The sequence below is a fragment of the Parus major genome, chromosome 3, assembly GCF_001522545.3.
Source record: "Parus major isolate Abel chromosome 3, Parus_major1.1, whole genome shotgun sequence".
Classification (NCBI taxonomy): Eukaryota; Metazoa; Chordata; class Aves; order Passeriformes; family Paridae; genus Parus; species Parus major.
In genome coordinates, this window is record NC_031770.1 from 61,605,526 (window position 1) to 61,624,252 (window position 18,727).

The 18,727-nt window shown below is 37.6% G+C and overlaps 1 protein-coding gene and 1 long non-coding RNA gene across 3 annotated transcripts in view; both read right to left on the bottom strand.

Moving 5' to 3' along the window:
* Positions 1-247, bottom strand: part of TPD52L1 (TPD52 like 1) — a 50,635-nt gene extending 50,388 nt beyond the window's left edge. The window contains exon 1 of one of the 2 annotated variants that reach the window (XM_033512815.1): positions 64-247. The gene's annotated coding sequence lies outside the window, so the exon portion shown is untranslated. Of the gene's footprint in view, positions 1-27 lie in introns of both variants that reach the window. The other variant, XM_033512814.1, reaches the window with a different exon arrangement.
* Positions 248-967: 720 nt separating this feature from the next.
* Positions 968-17,023, bottom strand: LOC117244048. Its single transcript, XR_004496419.1, has 5 exons — positions 16,646-17,023; positions 15,197-15,259; positions 12,415-12,562; positions 3,261-3,525; positions 968-2,130 (listed from the first exon to the last, which is right to left on the bottom strand). It is a non-coding gene; the product is annotated as an uncharacterized LOC117244048 (long non-coding RNA).
* Between the last annotated feature and the right edge of the window lie 1,704 nt (positions 17,024-18,727).

The following is an 18,727-nucleotide window of genomic DNA, read 5'->3' on the forward strand; positions in this document are numbered from 1 at the left end:
CTCCTCGCCATCCTCCCCGCACAGCACCTCAGGCTGCTCCTCGCCATCCTCCCCGCACAGCACCTCAGGCTGCTCCTCGCCATCCTCCCCGCACAACACCTCAGGCCGCCACGGCACTCCCCCGCTGAGGGGAGGCCCTCGGGATCTCCCCCCAGGGGAAGCCAGCAGCCCCCAGGTACCGGCGGCACAGGTTCGCCGCCTGAGCAGAGGCGTGGCTGGTGTATCAGCGGCACAGTGAAGTGGTCAGGTGCCTGAAATGAACGAGTTCATGGCTTATCTGAGTACCTGTGGATGCCAAGTTCTACCACCTCCTATGGCAGCAACACGGGAGTACATGCAAAGGAACGACAGAGCCCGTGCTACCGTGTATATTTAGCAGTTTCAGTAAAAATTACATTTTTTTCCCAGCACATAGGTCTGTATCCTGCTATTGCTGTGTGGTGTGACCATACACAGTTCACACTGCGGCGCAGATTTACTCTAGGTTTGCTCCTGCCAACATAACTTCCACACTTTTTTTACCAGTCCACATTAACTTCACTTGTGGATGGGTCCAGAATATTGTTTTAGCAAGGCTGCCTCTCCATGGCTGATTATCCATGTATTTATCAGTCAGACACTGTGTCTAATTTGAATATATGATACTGCTGAATGCCTTCAGGACGCACTGAGAACACATAGCTTCTCAAGGCCTGTACTACTAAAAATAACAAAGCAAGACAGTAAAGGCAGATGGAAGAAGTGCTGGGCATTTGTTTGTGAAATTATACAAATAGGTGATACTTTGATTCAAGAAAATTATCCAAAAGAAAATGATTATGTGGTTTGGTCAAAGAAAAAAGAACATTTATAGCTAGAAAATAAGAGTTTCTTTTTTCCTTCAAACTTTGCAGCAAAGCATCAAAATTACTTATTTCTCAACTTTGTTTTTACAAAAAAAAAGATAAAACAGAAAACTAAGGCCAAAGCAGCTTTATTGCTCTTTTAATTTGTAGATATCTAATAAGGTTTTCTTTTAATACATACACATATGTGGGTTTGAATTTTAATTTCTGTGAGGTATTAATTATCATTATTTTTTCCTAGGTAAACCTCTCTTCATTAAAAATTTGATTTGACATCTCCTTGAGCTGGAATTTACCACTGACAAAAGCAGAACAGAGGTTGTCAGAAAAATAAATTCCTACACTCATGTAATTTCAAATGCAGAGACATCTTACTGTGACAAGATTTGAGCTCAGAAATGCTAGCAATTTTTACATGAAAAAAACCACAAAGCCAAGCCCAGCCATGAATGCATGAAATGGCTGAGAAGTTTCTCTCAATATGTGAAACTATCAGAATACTTAAAAATTGTACTTTTTTGCAAATATAGGCAGAGCTTTCTAGAGCAGCCTAAGCAGTTTCTATGAAGCATGATGAAAACTCAATACCCAGTCTACTCACAGGGCTAAAACAATATTAACAACACTGTTTATGTACAAGCCTAATTGCAAATCTTACAGCAGCATATGCTATTCAAATTACTGAACAACAGGAAATTTTACCAGATGCTTATATGCTGAGTTTGATTTATCCTTTACATTTAGATACATCTTTTTCCACACCAAGAATGCCCTCTACTGTAAAGAAAATCCAACCAGTGTTTTACCTAACAAGTTATGGTGAACAACAAAACTAGTTCTACATTTAAGAGAGCTATAAATAGAAATACAGACCCGTAAGTCTTGAGTTCCACAGTAATATGTCCATCCTGTGGCATGTTTGACAGGAAAAAGAAACCAGTAATTTACAATATCCTCCTGCAACATGCAGCTAGGAAATCAGCCTTTTAAAGGTGGATTTTATTGGAAAATTAATATCCCATTGAAATTACGCAATGCAATTTTAAATCATAAAATAGATTAATTTTCTACCTACAGTACCACAGGATGGATTTTCATATTGTCCCACATATATCTCTGATTTATTGAGATTCTTCAACAAGTTTGCTTTGCAAGAAATTTTGTTTAACTTCTATATCTGAAGAGACTGGAATAATTCAGATTTTGTTTTCTGTCTTGGAAGGGCTCAATCAAGTTGTAGGAGCTTAGTTGCTGCTTGAGAAAGGTCATTGTCTCTCCCATCATGCTGAAATTAAAAACAGTTGGGTTTTGTTTGGTTTTTAAGAGGTCAGACAGAATAAAACAAAAGCCAGATTATTTTCTTTTTGAAACAATTATGTATTATCACACACTTCAGATTACACAAATTTCACAATAAAACAGCAACAGGCTTCAAATAAATGTATCATGTTTATGTCATTGCACTGACTGGTTCTTGTCCTCTGACACAAAAGTGACAGCATCTAATCTCGTGCCAGACTTCAGTGGATGTCTCTCTTCTTGGAGGGAGTAACTACATGCATTTTGCAGATGGGGATTAAGGTAGGATTCTGCATGATAATGAGTATCCTAAACTCTTACTGATTTTCCATGGAAAATAAAGGGAAAAAAATACTGAATAATTCACAGAAGTGCAAACCATCTAAAGACTGTGAAATATCAGTGGAATTTGTCTGTCATTAAGGCCAAATGATTGTTTAGCAGGATGGACTATGGCACATGTATACATGCACTTAGGAGAAAAGATGGCAGGCTGCAGTGAAGCACAGCATTCCAGTTGTGATACAAAGTTAGATCTCCAGCAGCAGGTTAAATCTTTGTAGGAATGTAGGAATATGCCATGGATGGAAAAGCCAAGGACATGTCTTGTACAAGGTTCAAAACCTGTGTGTTCACACAAGACAGTACAATTGATTTCCTTCCATTCAGATGTCATTGAGTTCTTTGCCAAATGCGCTATGCTAAGTGCTCAAATCTCAGAATATTGTGGGTTCTGATATTTGAAAGAAATACTGAAAACTAAAATAGAATACGCTCAATCTTCTTTCAGTTTTTTCTTTAACCTTTAGTAAGTTATTTTGATTTTCATCTCTTATTCTTTGTACACTTAATGTCTAGGGCAATGTTGCAATTTTGAACATGAAGTGTGAAATGTCAGTGTTACTACAGTGAGCAACAGTGAGAAGATGCTACTTGCATTGTGTATTTTACAGACAGGGATTGCAGTTTAGTCTGCAGTTTCATACAGTAGGCTTCTGGCTCCATGGGTCAAAAGGAACTAGAACAATACTAGAAAGATACTAGAAACTCTATAAAAAAATAACACTGAGCTAAATTAAACACAAATACATTATTAGAGAACACACTAGACCTTACCTCTTAACAATAAGTAAAACTTTTAACTTCATTTTCCACCGGTGCTAGAGTGAGATGAAATGTGCCTAAAGTATCCCATAAGCTCATGAAGGCAAACTCTGATGGGAATCAACCGCATTCCTCAGGAGACTGTTCCAGTGATTAATTACATTGTAAAAAATGTCTTGTATCAAGATGAAACTGCTCCTGGAATCTCTTCCAAAATTTCTCACCTTTTGGTAAACCTTGGTAAAAAAATAACGTGTAGCAGAAGACTGGGCTGGGTCTGAAGACATAATGAAAATAAGAAGCATTAGATTAATTTTATCACATATATGTGTCCACCATAGGACAATATTTTCCTTTACACATGTATCTGATCCATAAGATTATATAGATGACAGTTCTGCAAAACAGAATTTTGATACTGGTTTAGGAGACATTCCTAGGTTTTTTTACAGGCTGTAAGGATGCATATATTAGGAACATGCAGAATTATGTGGAATATCATCTAAGCATGTATTTATTTTGCCATCATGTATGTCATGCTACACGTAACTGGATGTCATGCCAGGCCTGCAGCAGAAGACAATTCTAACAAAAAAAAACATGGCTGAACAAGTTGCTCTTTAGTGATTTAATCTGAACTTGAAATCTTAAATTTGCAATTTTATCAGCAAATTTTCATGATTGTCCTAATGGTTCTGAAACTACTTTCCAAATTATCTTAATGGTCTGATGATAAAGTAGTTTCTTTTTTCTTTTCCCACCATAAAATGTTTTTTGTTTTTTTCTCCAGCTGTAACTAACAGAGTATAAGAATGAAGATACAAACCTTGTATGGTATTTTTGAGTGTGCTTAAGGTTGTATGAAACATGCTTTGTGATAGAATCATGAGCAGAAAATTACTTTGTTATTATTGATATGAATTCAAAATATCTGCCTGATTCTTTGACAGCTGTTTTCCTTCAAACATCCTGACTTCTCATAAATGGGATCTGTGGAACTGAACTTTGTATCAGCTATCCAGCATTGGTCACTATGCTCCTAATGTCAGAGAATCTGACATTAAAAGATCCTTCTCTGATGCTAACATCTCTATTATAATAATAAAGTTCTGATTACTCATTGCAGTTGTCTTTGATAAATATGTAACAGGACTGCCTGTGACAGTCTCACAGATTAGTCTGTGTTTTTACAACTCACAGAGGTAATTTAGAATATTTTTGAGAAGTGAAATAAATACTTTTTTCCCCCCACTACTCAAGAGATTTCTGACTGTCCTGTCAATTGAGTATCTGTTCCACTCTCTCAAATGTTTTTCCAGTTTGCCTGGGATGAAAAGGGATACTGTGAGATGAAAAATGGAGGATGAGAATGTGGGAAGGCACATCAAACTTTGCACCACCATCCAATGAAGCAGAGAGGAGAGAGGAGAGAGATGGAGAGATAGAGAGAGAGAGAGAGAGAGAGAGAGAGAGAGGGGGAGAGGGAGAGACTGAAAATGAACATTGGATCAGAGTAGAATTTGTACATGAAGTGATTGCAAACTGCTGACATGTATCCTGGGGCTTGTGGGTACCACAGTGTGAACATGTGCTGTCATTAAGCTTTCAGGACTTTCCAAAAGATACACATACTGCCTTAAAAAACAACATTCATTCATAAATCTTGTGAGATTAAATACTCTATTTGTCAATGTAAAGGTTCATCTCTTATGTTAAAATACAAAAGAAACCAAACATTTCTAGGCATGGGTTCATGCCATCTAAACACACATCTTTAGGAGTGATTTAGATGAATTGCAACCATGAGAGCTCAGAGCTGGTTCCCTCATGGTATCTTTCAACACCAGATGGCACACGACTAAACTTAGCTGTCTGAATGAAGGAAGGCAATTAAATGTCAAAATATACATATATAGAACCATTTTAGATGTCCCAAAAGACCCAAGATACCCACATAAGATGGCATGCATCAGAATCTGTGGGAGTTCTGTGAAATGCCACATTGGGACAGGCAGGATACCTAGGACTACTAAAATACTAGTAGATATTTGAGCACTTGAAACATTCAGTACAGAAAGCATTCAGTTACCTACAAACAAACATTGAATATCACTTGGGAGTTCCTGGGGAGTCTGGGATGCCTTGATAGAGCAGAGATGTGCAGCCCAATCCCAGTGTGAGCCCTGCACTATTCTGGAGCAGCAGCAGCTCCAGGCCAGGTGATACTCTTCACAGTATCTGAAGTGCTTTACATAAAACTGAATCTTGCTTTGTGCAGCTAGGTGTGGGCTAAATGTCTGTAGCTTGAGTCCCTGTAAAGATGTACTTAATGTCATGTTGTGTTTGCAAAATTGTTGCATGTTCAGCAAGTCTGCCTGACAGTGTGCATCCACCCCTGCCACAATCACCTCATTCCTTTCAAAGAGCATCCTTGTCACTTTATGTAAGGTCTAAATATCTTGGTTTGTAAGTCAGGTTGCCACTAGGCTTTTGTTCAAATTAGCCATTAACCTTTGACAATTTTCAGCTTTAACAACTGGTGGTGTATGGAGTGTAAAACAGTGGTTTTATACTCCTAAAGCTTTCCACCTCCCCAAGAACATATTCAATAGCTCTCCTTCAGAAACAGGGCATGGACATTGCTACCATATGCATCAGAAGCTAAACACCAGGCAATCAGTTTAACTCATGCAGATGAAAACTTTGTACAAAGACATTAACCTGAGGAAAAGGAAACACACATTGTTCCAGCCTGCACCCTGTAACAGACTCACAAACAGCTGTAAGTTCGCCCCATGGCTGTGGGAGGGGGAGGTCCTTCCCCCAGTCACCTTCCGAAGAAACTTAAGAGTGTAATTTCTGATTCAGAAATTACCTGATTCTATCACCTGATTCTTCTGGTCCCTATGGTCTGTTTTTAGAATCCTTTTGGAGCTCCTCTTTATTGTACCTATGCACATATCCTTTGGTGTAGTTTTGTTCAGGTTTTCCATTTTTGCAGACAGCATTGCCTTATTCCCCAGCACAACACAAAGCCCAGGGGCTGCCTCAGTGATAGGGCAAGTATCAAGTATTTATAGCAAAACGACAATCCCACCCTTCTCAGCTTTTCCTCAAATAACAATCTGTCAATCATCTTCATCATCCATTGCTGGACTTGCTCCAATATGTCCATGTTTGCCCAAAACTGGACTCAGCACTCCATTCATGACCTCACCTGTGCTAAGCAAGGGGAAGGATCAACCCCTTTGGCCTGCTGGCACCACTCTACCTCTTGCATACCAGTGCATCCCAAATACACCCCAGCCTTCAGCTGGGCTTGGGCTATTCTCTTTGAACCCTGTCCATTGATACAGAGATGTGCCAATTCTGCTGTACAATAAACTGTACAATAAAATTCCAGGTTTGGAAAATGCTGCAAAATGATGGTATATTAAGAAAGTTGACTTGGTGAATCTATATTATGACAATTAAAATTTGAATAGGTCGAAATCAATCTTTGATACAGGTAAAATGATCATGATAGATCCAACGCAATTTAGTTTTACTTAGCAGAATTGATGTGGTTTCTTCTGTCTTCTTAGAATGTTTTCTTTATCTCTAAAAGGTAAGAAGCCATTCTAAAAGCAAGGATAGAATTTATTTTTCACATGTAGCTCAGAAGTAGATTTCTTTATTGGTGTAGAAAACATTCATTTCTGTATTTGTACATTGGGAATCTGGTACAAAAACTATTGCTGAAGATCATTTAATTCAACTTCTTAAAGGAGATTCGTCTTTGAAGTGCTATTGCTACTGATGGGATGCCTAGCACATGGAATTATTGCTGCATTGCTGGATGTAATGCCTATTTCTGGGGCTTAAATCCTACTTTTTCAGACTGAAGTGGCAGTGCATCCTTCCATGTGACTGGGAGTGACTGAACCAACCTGGCAACATTCCTGACTATTATCTATATCACCAAGAGAAAAATGTAGCAACTCTTTAAAAAATGGCAGAAAGAAACAGATAGGTACTCTATTGTAATGTCCTTAAATAGGTATTCATTTCGGATCATGATGCAAAGATATGAATCACACTTCACTGAAAGGTTAGATTTTTAAAATAATATCTAATTTCTGCAAAACTCTCGAGATGGATCCTTCTAAAAATGGAAAAAAAAAAAATCCCTAAGATTTCTTTAAAAGGAGTTCACAATAAAAAGGATGACTCTTAAGAATCAGTCATAGAATCAGCGAACATCAGAATAAAGTTTCATTTTCTTTTATCTACAAAAAAAAAAAAAAAATGTGAGTAAGAACTGCCAGCAACCTATCACAATGAGCAGAATGTTTTCAGAGAATTGGATGCCCATTTAGGGTGACTTCACCCTCTGTAAGAACACAACTTATTCCCAAAAATAGAATGCATTTAAAATTGTGTCCTGTGCCTTCAAAGTTCCAACTACCGTATGCCAAATTATTTGATATTGTATGTTATCTCTTCTTGTGCCATCACCATTTAAAAAAAAAAAATTCTCCTCCATGTCAGGTACAGCCATTGCAATTTCAGAATCTCTCTCTACTTCTTAGAAACTGGTTGCTTTACAGCTGTTTGTTGTTGTGCACTTTGCTTTACCTTGGTAAACATATACATATAAGAAAGCAAAACAACATCAACATGAGGTTTGAAATTTTGGTTTACTGACAGCTTACCTGTAAGCCATACCACTAATTTGGGATGCCAGTATTCTGGGATAAGAGGTAGCTTGCTTATTAAAAATCTGCCACACATTCTGATTCATCTTTTGCTTAGTAATGAGCAGTGGAAAATGGAGCAAATACTGAATAACTTCTCATTTTTTACCTAATATATTAAAACAATTAAATCACAGATTCTTTTTCACATGTCTTTGTATTTTGCAGGGTTTTTTTTAAGTACTTGTTAACCCATGGTTTTATCCATGTGATAAAAGTGGCATCCCTGCATGCTCTTTTGGTTTGGCAAATTCTAAATTCAGGGAGAGTCAAGATGACACAAGGATCAAGCTGAAGGATGTGTGATCTATAGAACAGATTCCTCTCAAAGGTGTGAAATGAAACACTCTGTTACTCAGACTATACAAAAGACTCAGCTACAACAGCTTCCTGAGGCTTACACGAAAAGCAGTTTTCAGTGCAGCCTGCCTGTGCTCCAGCTCAGAGGGACTCGAGCCAGTCCTGCACTGAGCCCCAGCCAAAAAGCTGAGCTGGAGGCAAGGTGTATGAGCTTGGATTCAGGGCTGTGCCAGCGGGGGGATCCACGGCTCATGCCTGGGAGTCGGCTGGTGTTTGCGTGGCGCTGAGACACCGCTGCTGGCAGAGCAGCGCTGCCATTCCCCAGATCATCTTCCCTGCTGACAACAAAGCCTGCAGCAACACTTCCTCTCCTCTGCCAAACGTGGGGTTTGGGAGGATGACAGCAGAGTGCTGCTATCAATCACTCTCTTACGAGTAGCGGCTGAGGCCTCTGCAAGGGAATTACACTAAAAAATTGTCGAAGGCTTCATGGAACTCAGTGCCTCTCCCTTGTGCTTGCCCCATTGTTCCCTCTCAAATGTCTTCTTTTCTCAGCACTCATGTATTTTAGCCCTGATCAATCATTAAGGAGTCACATTTTATTAACCACCACACATTTCTCTGCATTTGTACTTGGGATTCCAGGATCTAACATTGGGACAAACAGTGAGAGGGCTTTGTGCACTTCTGCATACTGCTGGAATCACTGTCCTGTTTCTCTCTTAGCACATTATTTCCTGAAGCTGGACAAGCTACTACAATCAAGTGCATCCAGTACTTAAAAAAAAAAAAAGGAAAAAAACAAAGGACAATTTGGAAAATATTTTTTTGCATGCAACTTCCTAAAATTTGGTCAAGATGTCACAAAAGGCCCTTCAAATTTCTCTGCCCCTTTCTTGGAAGTCCAAGATATATATGAAAAACATAATGTTATGAGTTACGGATGCAGGAAGATGCTGGGCATCCTCATTTTCAAAGCCTGCTGCAGTCAGCAAATACTCTCCCCTTCCTATTATAAGAATCCCAGGCTCAGTTGACAGTGATTTCAAATGAGCAGCTGACAATGAAGTCTTCACGTCTTACTAATATATTGAGCTTAATGTGTCTGAAGAGTAGATTAAAAGAAATTAATTTAAACTTACATTAATAATTTCCTTTTCTGATAAGCTGAATTCCATCTTCTGTATCCATAGCAAAATGGAGAAATATTTTCTGCATCAGACATTTCCCTTCAGATAAACATGAGGATTCAATCCATACAAATGATTTGTTTTATTCAGTGATATCAGGAAAAATACCTTTGACTTTAACACAAGGATTTTCTGTTCACTGTTATTTAAGTTGGTTTGCTGCCTGGCACAAATTACCTGCTTTTCCTTCTCAGACATCAGGTCATCTGCTTGTCCCTTCTATCTCTTCAGTTGTGTGAACTCATCCATTAGAGTTTGCTTCTCATTAAAATAAATTTTTAAGTAATGAAGAGGGCTATTTTAACAGCTTTTGGTTGGTTCATGGGTTTATTGGTTGGTTATTTGGTTTGGTTTGATTTGGTTTTTCTTAAGAAGAAGAAGGTCTTTTTTTATCCTTATTTGATAAGCACACACTGGCAAAATTAAAAACATTTATGTAACAATCAACCAGTATAATTATAGATCATTTTACCCCACAGGTAGGTCTATTATTTCTTTAATCAAGTTATGCATATATTAAGCATTATCTGTACCAAAGTTGCTACTAATTGAAATGATACATGATTACTGCATAATTTAAAATCTCTTCAGATTTCAGAATTGGGTTTGGGCTAGCAAAAGACTTTGTTGCTGTTATTATTTTAGAACCAAATTAATTGTGCTCTTTTAAATTCTGTATTTAAATTCTACTCATTTTATGCATAGGCCTACAGCTGCCTCTATTGCAGACAGCCTTTACCACTGGCTGGTCCCATTCAAGCCTATTTAATGGCCAGCAAGGAAAAGTTAAGCAAGTCTCATAACTCTGCAGGTTACTACTTCTGCTCCCATTTTATAGAACTATTGTTTTAAGACATCACCGAGGAGGATAATAAAAATGTTCATACTAGCTTCTGTGCTAAAGTGAACATTATTTCTATGTTGATCATATGTAGATAGACTCAACTTCAGTAATTTAGACTGAAAAATACTGAAACCGATTGCCATATATTCAAGCTGAAACAATGACTGATTCAACTTAATTTGCTGGAAACAAAAACACTTAATCTAGTACTTTTCCCAAGAAAAGCTCAGAAACTCTTCCAAATAACCTTGATAAAATATATTTAAAGGTTTCTTTAGGCTCCTGTCTAATACACAATTACATCACTGTTCCCTTTTTATTACAGACTGCTATGAAGGAGCAGTGCACTGTTTTACCACTTGATGGTGCTAAATGTTTTACACAATCAAAGCTAAAAACACTTTTAAACGAGGTCATCTTTTGAAAAACAGTTTAAGTTGAAGCTTGAATTGTATTTACTGTTCATGGAAGCATACATTTATCATTTGATACCAGGACTATTTGAAGATTAGACATTATCATTCACTTACTGTAACTTCAGCACTGAAAATTGTTTTTAAATGTGTATATCCCATGTATATCTTGTGTGTGTGTATATCTTAAATATCAGCACATCCTGCCAGTGATTCCTCTGGCCTCCTTCTCTGTGATGTCGAGCTACTTGGTGTTTACATCCCCTAGGTGAGGACAACTAGGCATGCAGACAGATCTCTAGGCATGCTCCCTTTTCCCACACACATCCTTGACAGTGTGTCTACTCCAGTTACCTCCTTTCACAAATCAGCATCATGTCCTCACCATTTGCAACACTCATTTATATTTGAGTCCAGGGTAAAGTTAGCTGAGCAGGTTGACTAAGCAGTGAAATGTGACTGACTCATAGCCCTTGGCTTAGCGTCACCATCAGCAGAATTTGGCAAGAGCAAGCACAAGATTGTTCAGGGGGCTCTTAGCTTTGGTTAGCACAGAGAATTTAGGTAGGATTGATCTGATATTTAGGATAGTGAGCTACAACGTTTAGCAGCAATTCAGCATCAGAAGAGGAACAATAATTGGAAAGGATATGGGTGGAGATCTGCACTTGTTTGTTAGGACTTGGGTGTAGTGAAAGACAGCGGGGTGAGAGAAGGCACTTGTATATACTTGTGCTAAGGAGGCTGCAGGCAGAATTTACAGGCAAGTTGACATTTTGGTGTGGTGTGGCTGATGTTGGAGAAGTTGCAGGAAGAAGACTGCTCAGGTGCTTCTACTTCTAACCTTTTGCACATAGCATTTTTTAGGGCACAAAGATCTCCACTGCCTTGCTCTGCTCCAGGATGAACATGAATAACATGCTGTACATTTACAAACTCCTCTTGAATACTAATTTCCCAAAGGGAAATTAAGTTAATTATGAAGTTACAGCAAGTATTCTGTGCAGGTCTCCTTTACAGCGCACAGGGATGGCCTGTATGCTTATGGGGGCTGTATGCTGAGGGTACCTTCTGAGAGTATGAAAGAGGGAAAACAGTGCATCAAGGTGGATTTGCAAAGGGAAATTGAAAGTTATGGTAAATGCAGAATGAAAAAGTGTAAGGAGGGAAAGTGCAGAAGGCACCTATCTCAAGGACATGTTGAAGATGCTAGGAAGCCGTTTAGCTGTGACGGAGTTACACCAAGGTGCAAGCCAAGGTGTTGAGTGGGCACCATTCCGTGCACTTGGGCAATTAACTACCAGTCCTGTGAAAGATGCCGTGTGACTTACTGCAGTTGGGCAAAGGGATTTAGCTACACTTTCTGAAATCTGTGCTATGGTGGAAGTGTCTCAGCCTTATCTCTGCAATCATCTTCACTCCTGCTTAATTTCTGATGTCCTGATTAGCTTCTGATCAGAGTGAGATGTCAGTGTCAGAAACTATGTTCAAAAATTACAATAACTTTTACCATTTTTAGAGTATTTGCAAAAGGTGTTTTCATAATAGTCTCATTACTATTATGCATGGCATCTCTCTCCCACTTTTGTATTTTTAAATTGATTCACAAAAGCCTAATTGAATCATATTAAACAGCACCTGTCCTCAGCCAGTGCTCCAACCCAAGTACTTGAATACACAAACCTGTTAAAGCACAATTAGAATCAAATTGTGAAATCACACAGCTGCCTCCTCAACTCCAACATGCTCACAAAGCACTTTTCAAGGCAGGTTTTTCCTGGAAAACAGTTCATGCTTCCAGCTGCTCAATTCCAGTTTTTCATCTGTTGTGCTGAAAAGAGCACATAGTAATTAAAAGTTCAATTTACACTATTCTATTGAAAGAACATTTCTATCTGTTCTGTGGCAAGACCTCAACTGTTACCACTTGTCTATCCAATTCTCACTTTTAGCACCCACCTGTTTAGCTGGGATGGGCTCCTGGTTCCAGCCTAGCACTTCAGACACGCCCTGACATGTAAACTTGCATTCCCAGCTAATAAACAGATATGTCCTAACCTTAGGTCACCTGTGGTGGGAAGGATTTATTAGCATATATTGCCTCATCACAGTTGCACATACACTTCAATACAGCATTGTTGCCAGTGCTGCTGATTAAATGTGTGTGAGAATTAATGTATGAGCCTGCTGCAATTAGATGAACATGATTAAAAATTGCTAGCACTTAACAAGATTCAAGTTATACACATACATATATAAAATGTATGTAGCAACATATACTTTAATATAACTAACACTGCAAATTGTAATAATGAATGTGTTTGTATGTGTGTATGTATATATATATATATATATATATATAAATACTAGAGAGAAAAATAATTTGCATATATGAAATGCACTATTTGATTATTTTACTGTATTAAATAACCATCCAAGTGAAACACATCACTCAATCTAAAAGTTTGGCTATACATTTATGTCCACAATGTCAATAAGTAGGCTGAATTTTTTTCTGAAGAGTTAATTGACTAGTGTGGGTGGAGAAAATTACAAGCAAGGAATTTTCCTTGTGGAAAAAATCTTCCCTTTAGTTCTCAAGGTGCATAAGAAGTCAGTGGATGGGCGAAAGTGGAACATTTTGAATCATTTAACAAGTGGGGTTTGAAGAGAAAACTGGTTGAAGAGAGAATACCAGAGCTGTGCAAAGGCCTGGGAAGGACCCAAGCCATTTCCAGCTGGGCATATATCAGCAGTTGACTTATTGGTATTTAGAGGGAAGATTCTTTTCTTGTACCAGAATGTTTAGCTTCTGCTTGGTGCATAGTTTCTTGCGACTCTTTTGGAAGCAATAATCAAGAGGGCTCTTCACTGCTGGAGATGGTAGACTAAAATAGAAAGAGTAATTGCTATAATTGGAGCTATTCCTCAGATTATTGTTTTGAGGAGACAGGACATGTATATATATAGGCTTATAAAGTGAAACAAAAGTCTGTGTTTGAGGAAACATGGAGTAACAAAAAATCTAAAAAAAAACAAAAAAGAAAATTGCATCAGAACTAAATTTATTTTCCAGAAGGAACAATAAAGTTAATCAGGAAGAATTTGAAACAGTCTCCTAGATTCAAGAGTCTCTTCACCCTGTTTGGCAACCTACCCAGATCTCAATTCAGTACAGACTAACTAGGACTCAGGAATGAGATCTCAGTATTTGACTGGGATTTTCAAGGAACTTTCACTTCCTTACTCACTAACAGTCAAAAAAGCCAATCATGCATGAAAAATGAGAAAGCCCTTATGAAAGTCCATATTTTCCCAGATATTCAGGATCTTGTGTGTGTCTCATCTATGTTCTGTACTGTACCACCTATCTCAAAAAAAAAAGTAGAACTGGAAAAGGACCAGAGAACAGCAATATTAACCAGAGAACATTCAAAGTATTGGAAGAATTTTTGCTGTGAGCAGCTCACAGGCTAAGGTTTTTTGGCTTGGAAAAGAGATGTTGGGTGAGGGAGAACAGGGGAAATTTTACATAATGTTATGTAGAGCAGGGGCACACAAGTCTCACAACACAGAGTCAGTAGGCAGGGGCTGACAGTTCACTGTCTCTTCCTATACAGTGCATATTGCATTCTAGTGGTAATTCCAAATTAAAAAAAAATATTTATTCAGGTAATGTGTGCTAAATTTTCACCTCCCTTGCTGTGGTATATTGTGATTAATGAAAATCTGCATTTGTTCAAAAGCTATTGGGAAATTCAATTTTAAAATACCTGTAAGACCAACAAAACACAAAAATACCACTTCTTCCCCAGCAGATCCTGCAGAGTCTCCATGAGTGCTTAACAAGCTCTGACACTACTCAAGTTGTGTGTTACCAGACTTTGTCTGATCCTGCACAGCTGCTGTCACAAGCTCTCAAGGACCAGATACTGATTCAGGAACACTGTTGTGAGCTACTAGGAGAACACTACAGTGTTTGGGGGATCAGAAATCTGCCTCAGGGTGGCTGTTCCCACACTGCTCTCTCTGTGCTGTCCTAACATTCACAGTCTGGTGTGAAATATTCGACATTTCCAACTGAAAGATAGAAACGAACTGAAAATCTGTTATAAAAGTGACACATGAGAGACCAAGAATTGGAAGCAAATATGTTGCCCTCTGGTAGCAAAACAGGATATTTATGATCGGTGGAGAAATCAGTTTACTGAAATGAAAGTGGTCTGTCAAATTTTAAGTGTGGGAGGGAGAGATAATGAAAAAATGTATTTGTGAGACTGAAAAAGGTATCATCAACAATCTCAGTCTGGCTATTAACACACTCTCTTTTTTTTTTTTTCCTGCTGAATACTTTTCTGCTGAAAACCACACTCCTTTTGTTTTAGTTCCAAATAGAAGTTGTCAGCTTGAGATCATAGTGGCTAGAAGAAAATATTTAGTGTTTTATGGTGAAAGTTCCATTTACCTCATTAACTGAATGTTTCCATGCAAGAAGTCAGCCATCTGCCTTATTGTCTTTCAGGTCAACCTAGTAATAATTTTTAAAAATGACATAAAAGTGATTAAAAAGGCATTCAGATAGAAATTTGCATGTTCGGTGTCTGATAGCATTCCACAATTCAACATCAAACTGCTGTCATCTTGCTGAAAGCAGTATCTCCACACATGCTAAAACATTGAACTGTATGTAACATTTGTCTCAGCCTCTGTAATACCAACAGCAATGTTTCAAATAAATTAGTTCTAACTAGTTAGACTGATAAAGTATGACACACAAAGATTGTGTATAATTTTAGACATAACATCTGAACATATCAATCTAAAAAACGGAGTGCTATGTGATTTGCTTTCTCACCTTTTAAAAATGCTGGGCCATTTTCAGCTGGCCTTGACTCTTACATTTGTTCATTCCTAGTTGGTGCTACACAAACCCTATCTAAAAACCTTTCCTGGCTCCTAGCAATCCCTCTAGAAAGATCCGGATTATTCAGTGTGGTTTGGGACTCATTTACATTCCAAGGGAGGTAATGCTAACTTCAACTACCTTTGAACTCATGCACAATAAAATGGAGAGTATGCATCCATGTTAAACTCTATTTTGAAAATGTTTTTATTTTGCAAAAATCTTTCAAAGATTTGAAAGCTGCTTCTACCACCCACTTTCAAGCAGTTCCTTGCCCTTTAATATAGGAGTTTGGGCAGCATTCTTCAAACACATAAGGCTGATGCTAGGCTCCCAAGTACATGGCATCTTTTCAAAAATACCTTGCATCCATCAAATCATCTGAGGTCGGCCATACAGTGACCCTACCCCATTTCAGTGCCTTTCTGAACAGCACTCTTGTCACTATGTGTAGTCCAATATAGTTGTCTCTTCATGAGAAAAGAGCACAATATTCTTCAGTGAAATCACTGCATTTTTTCCTTTTCATTACATGAAACATGTCTCATAAAAATGCCTTGATTTGATTTATACTAACGAATATGCTTGATGTGCTGTTCTTCTCCAAGGTAATTTTAAACTTTTGTTAACTCCTGCACAAATTCCTTAAATGCCTGGTCACAGAAAAGCATGTCCTACAATATTACTTAAATATGATGTAAACCACTAACACACAATAAATGTAATGCCACATCTCTTAACCCAGTTGATCAAGTTCCTTTTCTGGCATGGTGGGCTGTCAATAAAATAAGCAGGTATGAATATGAGAGATTTAGCAAAATGAAGTGCTTTGTATCCTAACGCTTCATATATTTGCCAATATAACCAGACTGAATAAGAAAGCTTTTCCCACATTTAGTTTATGTCAAACAATATATGGAATATATAATAATATCTACATGGAATACATAGAATAATACCTATATATAGTACCTATATACAGAAAAAAAGACTTTGAAAGTGAACTCTTACCTTATTGGTTTTAACATCTGTCTAGGTAAGGAGAAAGACTTTGGTGAACTGCACGACCTAAATGAAATGATAAACTGAATGATAAAAAGGCACAGTTAAGCTTGGCAGACGTGCATTAACTTGACACTATTTTAACAAGTTCTTGATGCAGAATTGGACATCCTTTTAAAACAGTTTTTTTACTATCAAAAATACCCAAAATGTCACAACTTTTAAATATTTTAGGCTAGACCATTTACAGAACAAATCTAACCAACAGTTTTTTACAACAAAAAAGTAGATCCATGGCTTTTTTATTCTGCACAACTGTGATGATTTAAAGTTAAGTTTGCTAAGGAATTTTTCACTTGTTATATAAATTCCATGTTTTTAAAAATATAATGAAATTTTATTTTATTGAATAAAAATGAAAACCAGTATTATTCATTTTTATTAGCAGCTTTTGATATCCTTCCCTAGCAATTGTTTGGCTGGTGGCATACACAGCACGAGAACGGTATTAGAAAATTCCAGTTACAGGAAATTTTTGCAGGAGTTTCATTGTATATTCAGACTCAAGACTCAAAGAAATCAAGTCTCCATAGCCAGGAAATATCTGGTCAAAACTATCATTACTTTTTAAAAAAACAAATAGTTTTAAAAAATTTTAAAACAAAATAAAGTTAGAAACTTTTTAAAAAACTAATAGTACTTTTAAAGTTCTATTCCTAGCTCCAAATGTTCTGTGTTTGTCCACGTACCTCTTCTCATCTTTATATTTTTTCATACCTGCTGCAAGTAGCATAATCCAACTTACAGCTGGCTCACTTTCCATGATCTAATTACCATCGCTGTGCTTTCATATTAATGTTCAAAAAAAGAAACCTCACATTGAAAGTAGAGGGAAAACCTTACATGTGCACATATGAAAATCTCCAATTTATCCTGGGATTCTAAAGAAATGAGGCTTAGAACACTACATTGTGTGGTGGCCTAGAGTAAGCACACTCAAACAGAATTTTTGAAAATCAGTACCTGGACAAAGGCAATTGAAGTAGGAGTGCTTCAGTAGGGAGAAATAGTGAAGCACCCAGTCACCACTTCCTGGTGGGCAGCCAGCCTACCTGACAGCTCCTGAAAATTGGACTGTCAACCATCACAGTTCTAGATTATCAACTGGCACCTACATGCTTCAGAAAAAGGTGTGATAATTCTTGCTTAGATAGAGATAGGGAGAAGGCACTTTGTGAGAATTTAGGGAACACCAGGCAGAAGCAGAAATATTTAATAGGGAGAGGTAAGTTCATATAGGCTGCACCAGGTGAAGACACATTATAATGGAGGGGCACAGAAAATAAATTCACAAAGAAACAGACTTAGTTTTTCCATTCATGGAACAGCAAATTTTGAATATCATGTGCCTAACAAGCTCAGTAGACAGCAGAAACAATGACAGGACTCTGCTTTTAATCACTGAGTTACATTAAAGTTTTTGGGTACATCAGTCTAAAGTGGTCAGTCTCTAACTTAAACAATGTAAATTCCTCATCAGATGTGCCTTTATGTCAGCAGTTTTTCTTTATCTGGTAATCCTATTTTGCTATCATCTTTATAACTGGAAAACCTTTTTTCAGTTCTCGTTTCACTTTTTAATATACACAAATTCTTCCAGGACCTTGTTCTTATCTTCAAGGAGGTAGACAATCATTATATAAAAAGGCAATTACTAAAGCAAAGAAATACATTTGCACATTGGAATGCAGATAAATCAGTGCCAAAGAATGCCATTGAGATAAGCAAATTAGCAAAAGAGTAATAACAAAAAGCCCTAGAGGTGTACATGAACAATAAAACAGGCAGTTAAATTATTTCGCTGCAGTTCTTTTGTTATGCAGCATGACAAACCAGCAAGGAATGAATAATGCTATTGGTTTGCTGTTATTATCTACTTATAGATCAGAAGATATCATGAAATAACAGAATGGGTCAGATTGGAAGGGACCACAATGGATCATCTGGTCCAATCTCTCTGCCAAAGCAGGGTCATCCTAGACCACATGGCACAGGATTGTCCTGATGGTTCTTGAATATCTCCAGTTTGAG